General features: G+C 42.4%; 1 protein-coding gene and 1 long non-coding RNA gene across 6 annotated transcripts in view; one reads left to right on the forward strand and one right to left on the reverse strand.

Moving 5' to 3' along the window:
* LOC109560636 (placenta-specific gene 8 protein-like) overlaps positions 1–13787 on the reverse strand; it is a 55119-nt gene that overhangs the window by 13334 nt on the left and 27998 nt on the right. The gene's annotated exons all lie outside the window — the stretch shown is intronic.
* The window catches only part of LOC139183665 (uncharacterized), a 48196-nt gene continuing 36167 nt past the window's right edge, over positions 1759–13787 (forward strand). Inside the window, exon 1 of the long non-coding RNA XR_011567262.1 lies at positions 1759–1923. This is a non-coding gene — a long non-coding RNA (uncharacterized lncRNA). The remainder of the gene's footprint in view (positions 1924–13787) is intronic.

Consider the following 13787-nt stretch of genomic DNA (forward strand, 5'->3'; position numbering starts at 1 on the left):
CACTTTCAATACTTCCCTTCACTAGTTGGAGGGCAGCCTCTACCCACATTTCCCGCTGCTTTGCTCCCTTCAGTCTTCCTCCCCTATGTTGCTAAGGAAGTCTCCAGCCAAAGATTCTACCGCTGTGCTTCCCAGTCCTGACTGTGCAGCACGTTCTTCCTCATGCTCGATTACAGATAGATACAGTAGATATGCACTAGGATATTGCTGAACTAATTAGCAGAGAGGTGACGGTTAGAAGTCATGAGAATGGATAATATTCCCTTGCCCAACCGAGTGAATTTAAATTCATGAAGGGTAAGACACAGCTTTTCAGTTTCTATGTAGAAGTGTTTTGTATTTCTCATTATAAAGGAGTCTTATTAATTAAAATATTCTACATAGAAGTTATTTTCCACTGGCTTGTTTACAGATATTCTGTCTTAGAAAATCACTGTCACCTTGTTAGCTAACATTTGTGATATAACTTATTTAAATACAATAGAAAACTTGCTTATAATCGACAAAGTTTTCTTCTATTTTTTAAAAATTTACTGTGGGTAAGAACCAGTTGAGGGGGTTTTATTTTATTTATTTTTTTTTTTTTGAAATTTTATTTTATTTTATTATTATTATTTTTTTTTATTTTTTTTTTTATTCTTCCAATTTTATTTTATTTTTAAACTTTACATAATTGTATTAGTTTTGCCAAATATCAAAATGAATCCACCACAGGTATACATGTGTTCCCCATCCCGAACCCTCCTCCCTCCTCCCTCCCCATACCATCCCTCTGGGCCGTCCCAGTGCACCAGCCCCAAGCATCCAGCATCGTGCATCGAACCTGGACTGGCAACTCGTTTCCTACATGATATTTTACATGTTTCATTGCCATTCTCCCAAATCTTCCCACCCTCTCCCTCTCCCACAGAGTCCATAAGACTGTTCTATACATCAGTGTCTCTTTTGCTGTCTCGTACACCGGGTTATTGTTACCATCTTTCTAAATTCCATATATATGCGTTAGTATACTGTATTTATGTTTTTCCTTCTGGCTTACTTCACTCTGTATAATAGGCTCCAGTTTCATCCACCTCATTAGAACTGATTCAAATGTATTCTTTTTAATGGCTGAGTAATACTCCATTGTGTATATGTACCACAGCTTTCTTATCCATTCATCTGCTGATGGACATCTAGGTTGCTTCCAAGTCTTGGCTATTATAAACAGTGCTGCGATGAACATTGGGGTACACGTGTCTCTTTCCCTTCTGGTTTCCTCAGTGTGTATGCCCAGCAGTGGGGTTGCTGGATCATAAGGCAGTTCTATTTCCAGTTTTTTAAGGAATCTCCACACTGTTCTCCATAGTGGCTGTACTAGTTTGCATTCCCACCAACAGTGTAAGAGGGTTCCCTTTTCTCCACACCCTCTCCAGCATTTATTGCTTGTAGACTTTTGGATCGCAGCCATTCTGACTGGTGTGAAATGGTACCTCATAGTGGTTTTGATTTGCATTTCTCTGATAATGAGTGATGTTGAGCATCTACCCAGCAGGAGGGGGTTTTAAAATTATACATCCCTAGAAATTTGGATTTAACTTATAAAGTCTAGAAAGGGATTGAGGAATCTATGTATTCAATAAGTACCAAAGTGCTTCTTAAGGGAGAGGGGCTGATAAAAAATGTAAGAGTGGTGAAGGGGACCAGCTGTTTTAGTGCCTAATCTGACTGCTTTTAAATTTACATCATATTTGTTTGACTGCTTTCCCAACCACTGATTCTTCTGAGAACCAAATCAAAAGAGGATAAGAAAAGAATAATTCATTCAAAATCTTTTTATCCAGCGAGTCTGGCCTTGTTTTGGTATTGGGTGTAGGTACAAAGCCAGAGAGGAGATATGAGAACTTTGAACAAGGAGGAGAAACGAAGAAGAGAACTCATCAGGTAGGACTCTTCAGTAGTGAAATAAAAGACCTAAAACTGCAGAGACGCTTGCATAGCACCAAAGACAGGTAGAATAATTCAGAGGAAGTGGTGGCATACATTTTCAATCAAAACAAGTCTGTTCTAGAAAGAGATTCACAGAATTAGAGAACGAATGTATGGTTGCCTAGGGGGTGGGGGTGGTGGGAGGAGGAAAGGTGGGGGAAAGGACAGTTAGGGAGTCGGGATGGACATGTACACACTGTGATATTTAAAATGGGTTCAACTAAAGTCCTACTATAGAGCACAGGGAACTCTGCTCAGTGTTACCTGGCAGCCTGGACAGAGGGGAGTTTGGGGGAGAATGGATACATGCATATGTATGGCTGAGTCCCTTCGCTGTTCGCCTGAAACTATTATAACAAATAAAAGTGTAAAAAAAAAAAAAAAAAGAAGAAGCAAAAAACAAGTCTATTTTGTGAATCTCTTTGACCCCATGGGGGATGTAAGATAAACCTCTGACCCAGGGACCTGAGCTGAAGTCCAAACATATGATTTGGGAACAGGTTTCTTGGTTTTTTTTGTTGTTGTTGTTTTTATCATTTGTTCTGGAGAAACTTGGGAAGGCTGACTGGAGAGTATGTGATTCTTGTATAGGCAAGATAGTAGACATTCTAGACAGTGAAAATAATGTGAGGAAATGCCTAGGGGGCAAAAAGAGTGTGGAAGGCATGAGGAACAGTAAAGAGATTTGCTTTTTGGACCAGGAAACAGGGTCAGAGTGCATGACAAGGGTACTTCAGGATCTCTTTCTTATACTCGCAGCAGACGTTGCTAATCAATCCTAGAATGCTCCTGCGGGATGTATCTTCACAAGACAGGGTATCAGATGCTCCTACTGTTTGATCAGAGTTGGCACATGATACGTAAGAAATGGTTAACAAATAAGAGTAAGTTGTATAGGTAATGTGTGGTTCAGCTCTGAATGTTACAGATATACTCCTGGCCTCATGAAAGAATTATCCATTACTTTAAAAATTATTTACTGGGAAAATCAGTATAGTTAACATATACAGAAAGCTGCTTCTGCTACGGGTGTGTGTATACTATTAAATAAAGAGCAATGTACCAGCAAGACTATGTTCTTGACAGAAAACTGCTTTATAATAAAAAACAATGTTTTGGTTATCAGTATAGGTAACCAAAATCAGTTTAGCCAATATATCAAAAAGGAAAACTGTCCTTAAGTACTTCCCTAGAGACCCCAAAGCTAAAAATTACTCCAGGGCAAAAATTGTATCTTAAATATTCTTCTAGTGCTTCATATATTTGTTGTGTTGAGTCGTTTAGGGTAAGGATAAAATTTTCTGGGTTTAATTAAAAAAAAAAAAAGAGTGAATAATTTCCTAAATAAGAAGTATTGATTAAAAAAAAAACAAAACCTGGAATGGGCAAATGCTGACATTGCTATATATGAAAACATCTGTCCTGGTATGTAGTAAGTATCTATTAATTCAATTCCCAGTCTAACACAGGGACTCATGCCACTTGCTTTAAAATCCCTAAATTCCCTTTCTTAAAGTAAAATTTTTAGAAAAAGTGAAAGTGTTAGCTTCTTGCTGCTGCTGCTGCTAAGTCGCTTCAGTTGTGTCCGACTCTGTGTGACCCCATAGATCGCAGCCCACCAGGCTCCCCTGTCCCTGGGATTCTCCAGGCAAGAACACTGGAGTGGGTTGCCGTTTCCTTCTCCAATGCATGAAAGTGAAAAGTGAAAGTGAAGTCGCTTAGTCATGTCCAACTCTTTGCGACCCCATGGACTGTAGCCCACCAGGCTCCTCTGTCCATAGAATTCTCTAGGCAAGAATACTGGAGTGGGTTGCCATACCCTTCTCCAGGGGATTTTACCAACCCAGGAATCGAACCTGGGTCTCCTGCATTGGAGGCAGATTCTTTACAGTCTGAGCTACCAGGGAAGAGGTATATTTTAAAAACACCCTACAATATATGTGTGTATGGATGTGTATGTGTGCATATATGTGCTTATTTACAGATTTTGCACTTCTGAATATCAGAGATAGATCTTCACTGAGGGGCAATAGAGGTCAGTGATTCTTAAATTATGATGTGCTCAGGACTCACCAAGGAGTCCTTCTAGAAAGCAGATCCTTATTCAGTAGATCCAGAGTGAGACCCAAGATTTGCCTTTTTAACAAGCTCGTGGGTGGTGTCAATGCTGTTGGCATCTGGCCCACACTCTGACTTGCTAGGGCCTAGATCACGGTTAGGAACCGGTGGAGACAAATGAAGCTGGATTCAAATCTATTTTCCACCTGCTCTGTGTTCTCAGACAATTAAACTAAATTCTCTGAGCATCAGTTTTAGCATCTTTAAAATGAGTACAATCTGACTTTCTTCTTTGTCGTGTTAATGTGATGAGACTATGTCTATTAAACCCCGTGTTCCCTGTGTATCAATGACCTGACATTGTCTGTTTTAAACTAAATGCTGCCAAGTAGCAGTGTCCATGCATGACTTATTGATACAGAAAAGCACCTGGGATCAATGGGTCAGAAGTCAGAAAGCTTGGATTTTAGTCATTGCTAGTGTTTGGGAAGCTCAGATAACAATACGTACGTGAAGACGTTTTGAAAGCTGCAAATCACCACACACATGGGAGAGCATCTAAGTGCCAGTGAACACTGATGGAAAAAATCTGAATGTGGTATGTTGTAGATATGACCATAGCTGATGCTTATATAGAGTGCCATGCTTCTCATGTTTGGCTCCTACTTCACACTGGTCTCTATTTAATATTCACAGCAGGCCAGAGCACTCAGGGCATTAGGCTGTTAAGATTCTTTTCACTGCAGACAAGAAAACTGAAGCAAAGAGACTAAGTGCCAAGGCCAAGGAAAAATCATGATCGCTAGTCGAACTTCTTTAATTTATGGATGAGAAAATGTAGCTTGTCTCAAAGATTGCATGTTGGCTCCACATCCTCTCCTTAGTCTCTTCAGAGAAAAGATATGGGGAGCATCTTATGGGTAATGTTATAGGAACCAAAAGATGAGAAAGTGGACCGAGAAGCATGATCAAGTGGTTAAGGTCGTGGACTCTGGCCCCAGGCTCCAGCTCATGACCTTGGGTGAGTTACTTCGCCTCTCTGTGCCTCAGTTTCCTCATCTGTGAAAGGCGGGATATCAATAGTACCCAGGTTACAAAGTTGTCATGAAGATTAGATGAGTTGATGTTTGAAAAGTCCTTCGAAGGAATCTTGGCAGAGTAAATACTTCATGAATGTTAGTTAAATAAAAACAGTGGTACTTGGCCCTGGAGGAGACAATACTTCCCCCGTCCCATACTTCTTTTATACTTGTAGGAATTGTAAAGTGTGTGTAGTTTTCCCACAAGGCTGCAGAAGAAAGAGCATTGATAGAGGAAACAGAAAATAAGCCACACAGAAAATAAGCCCTGGTGGTCCAGTGGCCAAAAGCACATGCTCCCAAAGTAAGAGGCCCAGGTTCGATCCCCAGTCAGGGAACTAGATCCCACACGCTGCCAACTAAAAAGATCTCATAAGCCTCAACTAAGACCTGATACAACCAAATGAATAAATAAATATTTTTAAAAATTGGTCTTCAAAGGGGAAAAAAGCCACATGTCTAAAGTGACAGACTGGCAGGGCTGTGATTTGAATTCAGTTCTAAGGGATTCCAGAAACTTCATTCTTCTTCCCATTGCCCTCTATCAATCAGGGACCAGTTGAAATGAGCAAACCCTGTTCAGTATTTTCCTAGAGGATCCCTTCTCAGGTGAATTTTGGGGTCTCAGTAAGCTAGACAGTTTGTGACTAACTGCTTTTTTATTTTTTAATGTATGCATGTATATATGTATGTATTTTTAATATCTTAAAATCAGTCAATGAAAACTTGACCTGGAGTTTACAATACATATGTAGAGAACTGGTTCTCAGCCAGAGATGATTTCAACTCCTCGGGGACATTGGGCAACGTCTGGAGACATTTTGGGTTGTCCCAACTGGATGAGAAGTGTATAGAGGCCAAGGATATTTCTAAACATCCTGAAAGCACTTTTTTTTTTTTTTTTTTTTTAAGAAAAATGGGGTGGAAACATGAGCCTGAAGCCTGTTGAATGCAGTCTCCTAGCAGACACTGATAAGCAGTCCTTGTGAGAAATGAAACCTTACTTATTGCTTCTGAGTTCAAAAATGTTCAAAGTGGGGACTCCCCTGGTGGTCCAATGCTCCCAGTGCAGGGGGCCTGGGTTCCATCCCTGGTCTGGGGGTCCAGCAACTAAGACCCTGTACAGCCAAATAAATAGATATTAAAAAAAATGTTCAAAATGCACGTGCTGGAACTCAAGGATCAGCACAGAATCTTGGTCCCCTCACAGGTTTGTTCACATTCTATTCGGTAACGCTTCTTCTGTGTGGCAAGTCCTGCTGGGACTTGCCCCCAAACCTGCCTCTTGTCTCTTCCTTCTGCTTATTGTTCCTAGTTGACAGTTGAACCTCTCCAGTTCTACTGTTTTCTTTTTTCTTTAAATAGCCCTTTAATTGAAATGCAATATAAAGTTGCTCAGTCGTGTCCTAATCTTTGCGACCACATGGACTGTAGCCTGTGAGTCTCCTCTGTCCATGAAATTCTCCAGGCCAGAATACTAGAGTGGGTAGCCGTTCCCTTCTCCAGGGCGTATATATACAGTAAAGGATAGAAATTGTAAACATGATTGATGAATTTTCATCAAGTGAATTCTTGAAACCACAGCCTGAATTGAGAACTAGGATATTATAGAACCCCAGAAGCCCTCCTTACTCTTATAGAAGTCGAGCCCTCCACCCAGAGGCAACCTCTATCCTTTCTTCTAACATCAGAAGCTCATTTTGCCTGTGTCTGAGCCTTATATTTATTGAATAATAAACATTATTTATTCTTCTATTTCTTGCTTCTTTTGCTCATTGCTGTATAAGATTCCGTTTTATAGACATACCACAATTTCTTGATCCATGCTACCATTGTATTGTTTCCAGCCTGGACTGTTACCAATAATACAACACTGCTATGAACATTCTTGTACATATCTTTAGGGGAACTATGTATGCATCTCTGTTATATCTATATCTAGGAGTGGCATTGTTGGGTCCCAAGGTTTGTAAATAGTGCCAGACTGTATTCCAAAGTAGTGGCGCTACCTCCATCAGTAATGTATGAGAGTTCCAGTTGCTCCACATCCTAGCCCATATCTGGAAATGCCACTATCTTTCTTTTTACTCATAGGCTTCTAAAGAACCTGCGAAGCAGACACCTAGGTTTAAAATTGAGAAAAACAGAAACTAGGGTTAAATGATTAAATAGAGTCATCACATTTATGAAAAAAATACAGATTATTCAGTTAAATTTGAAAATTATGTCCCAAGCAATATTGAACTGTGGTGTTGGAGAAGACTCTTGACAGTCCCTTGGACTGCAAGGAGATCCAACCAGTCCATTCTAAAGGAGATCAGTCCTGGGTGTTCTTTGGAAGGAATGATGCTAAAGCTGAAACTCCAGTACTTTGGCCACCTCATGCGAAGAGTTGACTCATTGGAAAAGACTCTGATTCTGGGAGGAATTGGGGTCAGGAGGAGAAGGGGATGACAGAGGATGAGATGGCTAGATGGCATCACCAACTCGATGGACATGAGTTTGGGTGAACTCCGGGAGTTGGTGATAGACAGGGAGGCCTGGCGTGCTGCGATTCATGGGGTCACAAAGAGTCGGACACAACTGAGTGACTGAACTGAACTGAACTAAATACCAGTGTAGGGGCAGTTACTGCTCCCCAAACTTACAGGAATGGGAAGTGATGGTGAGGAGGTGAAAATAGTGGGCTTTTCTAGGTTGTGTACTAGGCCCTTTTCTTCACTACCACCCCCACCCCCGCCTCCCCTGCCATAACGTCCCAAAGGACAATGGTTTATTTGATTTCTAGCTTAATTATTTCGGAGAAGGCAATGGCACCCCACTCCAGTACTCTTGCCTGGAAAATCCCATGGATGGAGGAGCCTGGTGGGCTGCAGTCCATGGGGTCGCTAAGAGTCGGGCACAACTGAGCGACTTCACTTTCACTTTTCACTTTCATGCATTGGAGAAGGAAATGGCAACCCACTCCAGTGTTCTTGCCTGGAGAATCCCAGGGACGGGGAAGCCTGGTGGGCTGCCGTCTGTGGGGTCGCACAGAGTCAGACACGACTGAAGCGACTTAGCAGCAGCAGCAGCAGCTTAATTATTTAAGAGCATTTCCTCTGGGAACGTATAGTTGTTCATTCATGGATAGAGGAAGGAAAACTGAAATTTACTGAGCAGTTTCTATTGCCAGTTTCCATGTTTGGCAATCTGATGTGTGATATTGCCCTTGCAACAGTCTTGCTTCCTGTGTTGAAATCTGATACTTGGAGAAATTAAGTAGCTCAGTCTGGTTCAATGCCAGGTGAGCTAAAGCCAAAGTCAGAGTTCTTCTATTCCATCAAGCCCTCTGTCTCGTGGAAGGAGTTTCATTGACTTGCCTGGGTCTCACACGGGCTCTATTTCTCTCAGCCAGTCTGATCTATCTTGATAGGGTCGAGTGAGATTGTTGCTTATCATTCATTCACTAGGGCTTCCCAGGGCTCTTAATTCCCTTGATTTCCCCTCTTTTTTCCTCTGTCCACCTCTTTCTGGCTTTCAGCTTCCTACCAGATAGTTCCAAGGGTTCTATGCCACCCATTTCTGGAACAAGGAAGTTACATAAAGGCAGCTGAGAAGGCCTTGCTTTTGATCACTTTGAGATTCTGCAGCATCTAGCGACCCACAGCAGGCCTGTCTTCTAGCCCCTGGTCTAAGTGTGCATCCCACTCCATCACCCCCAGCTCCAATGTGTCTTAAGCAGAATTCTGCAGCCTCCACGTCACACTCGACCAGTTATACTGTTAACCAGAAAATGGCATCCCCAAATGCCATTTTGGCCTTGTTAGGATTACAGTTGTGTGTGTGTGTGTGTGTGTGTGTTAGTTGCTCAGTTGTGTCCGACTCTTTGTGACCCTATGGACTGTAGCCCACCAGACTCCTCTGTCCATGGGATTCTCCAGGCAAGAATACTGGAGTGGGTTGCCAGTTCTTTCTCCAGGGGATCTTCCCTGACCCAGGGCTTGAACCTGGGTCTCCCACATTGCAGGCAGATTACTGTCTGAGCCACCAGGGAAGTTATTTTGAGCTGATTATTTTGAGAAACAGTAGACTCAGGAGAAGATAGGAAACAGAGTAGAAGTCATGCTTGAAGGGAAATGTATATTTAGAAAGAAGATCACCATTTGTAAGGTGGTCTCCCTGTCCTACCAAGAAAAGAAGAATGACTCTAATAAGAAATAAATCATAAGAAACTCTTGGATGGACCAGGCCCTTTTCTGCATAACAAACCTTATTCTTGTTGACCTGGCCTCCTCCCCATAACTGGTCCATTCCCAGCTTCTCTTTTGCTTTTAGCAGAAGATGATATTTAAGCCTGAAGTCTAAGCCACTGCTGAGAGTTACAGTTTTCCTTCTTTTCTCCCATGTATATGAGATATAGGTGTTAATCAACTTCTGCTTTTCTCTTTATCTTTTGTTCCAGGGCCCCAGCTGAGAAGATAGATGGTTAGAGGGAAAATTATTTTTCTTCCCCTACAGTGTCATTTCTTTTTTAAAAAAAAATTTTTTTTGACTGTGCTGTATGGCATGTGGAATTCTAGTTCCCTGACCAAGGATTGAACCTATGCCCTCTGCATCAGAAGCAGAGTCTTAACCACTGGACTGTGATGTTATGAGACAGAGGAGGAAATGGTCCCTTTTGGTTTACAGACTGGGAGTGAAGAGAGATGATTAGTCTCACATGACCATCTGACCTCCAACCCCCTGTAGCCGGCCCCAGAAACCGTCAGCCCCTGCACTAGGAAGACATCTCCTTTCTCGATCTTTTCCAGCACCCAGCCCCCATGGCAGGCCCGAATCCGCATCTGGAGCCAATTATCTGGATCGCATAAGAATTCGCTGTTGTCTGTATCCTAGTAGGATGCTGCCTAATGTCCCACCAATTGTGTCATTTCTGAAATCTTAGCCAGAACAATGAGAACTCTCAGTCGTAAGGTAATTTTAAAATGATTATGCGCAGTTGATGGTATGGCATTTTCTAATGGAAGCTAAATCTTTTTATTTTTAAAAGGTCACTCGAAAACATTTCTCCTCAATGGTTAAAATGGTGCTCATGCCTGCTAACGCTTAAATGAGGAGCCCTCTTGTATTTTTTTGTTAGTTGGAGGCTAACTGCTTTACCGTGTTGTGCTGGTTTCTGCCATACAACAACGTGGGTCAGCCTTAAGTATACATATGGCCCCTTCCTCTGGAGCCTCCCTCCATCCCCCTCTCTGTCCCACCCACCCCTTGCGTTTTTGATAGTGCAAGACTGGGAAATTTTCAGACACCAGGAAAGTTCAGTTACCCTCCTTTCATCAAGACAGTGAAGGGAACTTGGCTCACTAAAGCCTTTAATTTGGGGACAGGGTAGAGCATAATGATCACTTGATAAATTGGATCCCTCCAGGCCCCCACTATCATTCTACCATTACTAATCTCTTTGGTGACCTAATTCATTAAGCTTCTTCTCTACTTTTATCTAAGTTATGAAGGGCTGTCAGGCATACATGGTTCTAGGGAATGACTGCCTTTTCACAGCCAAGCCCCATAAGCCTGCCCTCAGAAGCTCTTTGCAGCACAACACACTCTGTTTTCCTAGTCCTTCCCCGACCCTCTCCTTTCCGTATCTGGTCAGCTTCCTCACCACTCTGCAAGCTTTCCATCTATGCCATTCCTGCTGTGAGTTCATGCTTCCACTTTCTCTATTGAGCAGTCAACATCGCATCTCAAATGCTATCTCCTCCAAGAAGCCACTCCAAATCCTCCAAGTTGGGTTTGCCTCTCTCCCTCCTTTGAACTTGCTCAACAACACTTTGGTGGTGTGGTGGAGAGCCCCCTGGACTTGGGGGTCAGGATGCTGGGCTCTAACCATAGCTCTATCCATCGATACTTGGCTACCTCTGTGCCTTTTCTCTCAATGACGACGATAGTGCCTTCACTTCCTTCTCCGCAGAGTCATTAGGAGAGCTACAGTAGCTATAGTAACTTCAGATATGAGCTATATCTAATTATGCATACTCTGAGAACTTCCGTTTTCTTTTTTGGGGGGCTTATTTTTGGCTTTTATTAGTGTGGTCAGTAGGTTTCAGTGATCTTTGTGTCCCTCAAAGACAGTGGCCTCCACATAGCTTAGAAATTACTAGGTTCTTGGTGGGGTTCAGGACCCAGTACCCTAAAATATGACACCTTGGCATACTGAAGCTGAAGGAGTTTGCAGGCGTGTTAAGTTGCCTGTCACATCCAACTCTTTTCGACCTCATGGACCGTAGCCCACCAGGCTCCTCTGTCCAAAGGATTCTCCAGGCAAGAATAGTAGAGTGGGTAGCTATTTCCTTCTCCAGGGCATCTTCCCGACCCAGGGATTGAACCTGGGTCTCCTGAGTCTCCTGCATTGGCAGGCGGGTTCTTTACCACTAGCGCCACCTTTGGGGAAGCCCCTGAAGGGGTTTGAGAAAATAGCAAAAGCAGGAAGGTCTCTCCCTTCACCTGTCTTCCCAAAAAGCAAGAGGTAAGTAAGAGAAAGGTACCCTCTTTGAACCAGAAGGAAGGCAGACATCCTTAGCACCAGAAATGGGATTTAGGGCTAAGAATAAGCAAACCTTGTTACTTTTTCACCATTTAGTACCCCTCGGGCAAACCCTCTTATCTTGTCAACTCTTCACAAATTTATGGTTTCTTTGTCTAAAGGTATAAAAGTTTCCTGCTCTGGTCACTTTTTTGAGTCTAATTTTCTTGCAAAAGTTCCCATGAACATGTTAAAATTTAATAACTTTTGCCTGCATTTCCCCTGTCAAACTTAGTTTAATTTTCAGACCCAGCCAGGGACCTTAAGAGGGTTGAGGAAAGCTTTTCTTCCCCTACATATTCAGTATTACGTTTATTGATTCATTTATACCAGTGAGTTTCAATCAGGGGTGATTTTGCCCACAGGGGACATTTGGCAATGTCTGGTATTTTTTTGGTTGTCACAGCTCAGGGTAGGGGGACAACGGCTTATTGGCACCTGGTAGGTAGAGGCCAGGGAGGCTCTTCCTTTCTCTCTGTCCCTTCCCTTCTCTTCCACTTCGTACCCATTCCCACAAACAAGAAATCATTTGACTCACTAGCGTCAAGGCTGAGAAATTTTGATTCATAGTCTTGCCCTGTTTTTAAAAAGATTTGAACCATCTACTAAATTATATACAAAACAAGACACAAAAATAAAGAGATCAGGGAAAATAATTTTGCAGTTCACTCAGTCATGTCCGACTCTTTGTGACCCCATGGACTGTAGCCCACCAGGCTTCTCCATCCATGGAATTTTCCAGGCATGAGTACTGGAGTGGGTTGCCATTTCCTTCTCCACAAAAATAGATCAGGGAAAATAAAGCCGGGAGTAAATTTGGCACTTACTCTAAGGTTCCTGTACAGTGCTTGGTATGGGCTGAAAATTAGTCTCTGAGCTTCCCACTAGGCAAAGCAAAGAGGGAATACAAACATTTAGGAGATTGATCATGTCCATAAAATAAAAAGAGATTGAGACCTAGACACATTTCTCAATTTCCTCAACAAGGAGATGATACATAAAATGCAGTGGCCAAAGCCTATCTCAGTAACTCTACATTAGAAAGAGCAGTGACTTTCCAGAACCTATTCCCTAATACACAGTTATAGCACAATTCTGGGGTAGAATCAGTGAAAGCAAGAAGCTAAAATGATCCCATCCGAGTATCTACCTCTCTGATAATCTGGGATGATTCAAGATTAAAAATCAGATTTTTTAGATTGTTCAGCGAAAAACATGGATGGATATTCTTGAGTATTCCTCCATGGATAGTATTTTCACCACCTGGGATTTGTTAAGATTTGTGAAGCGCCTGGAAAATCCCATGGATGGAGGAGCCTGGTAGGCTGCAGTCCATGGGGTTGCTAGAGTCAGACACGATTGAGTGACTTCACTTTCACTTCTCACTTGCATGCATTGGAGAAGGAAATGGCAACCCACTCCAGTGTTCTTGCCTGGAGAATCCCAGGGATGGGGGAGCCTGGTGGGCTGCCGTCTATGGGGTCGCACAGAGTTGGACATGACTGAAGTGACTTAGCAGCAACAGCAGAGGCTAAATTAGAAGTCTTTGGCAAGAATCTGAGTTCAGATACCCATCGAGGGCTGCCTATTACACGTAGCAACAGGTACGCAGAAGAAAAGGCATATAAAGCAAAGGTAGTGTCATAAAAACTAAAAGATGCAAACAGAACATGCACCTGAATAGAAGTGTGGAGGTGAGTTGATGGCCATCCTAATTCAACATGGAGATAAGCTAAAGGCATACCTGCAGGAAAGAATGTGTTTTCCTTATAAATCCATTCTATTAATAAAACTGCTTTAGCAAGTGACCAGTGGGGAAGCTTAGAAAGGAGACTTGGCCAACATGGGCTACGACTGGCATTTAAATATCCATGTAAAACAAGCTGGTGTTTTATTGAGCAGTGCATCTTTCGCACACACCAATGAATCACATTTGACTGTACAACTGATCGAAGTCCAAGTTCTACGCCAGAGAGCTGAAAAACTTTTACACCAGGTGCTGCTGATACCCACCCATTGTGATAATAGAAGAAAGCAGTAAAATGCTCATGGACTCTCATTTTAGGTAATATGACTTCCTGGGTGGGCTTCCCTGATGGCTCAGCGGTAAAGAA

This window comes from Bos indicus, chromosome 6 (assembly GCF_029378745.1).
Source record: "Bos indicus isolate NIAB-ARS_2022 breed Sahiwal x Tharparkar chromosome 6, NIAB-ARS_B.indTharparkar_mat_pri_1.0, whole genome shotgun sequence".
NCBI classification, from domain to species: domain Eukaryota; kingdom Metazoa; phylum Chordata; class Mammalia; order Artiodactyla; family Bovidae; genus Bos; species Bos indicus.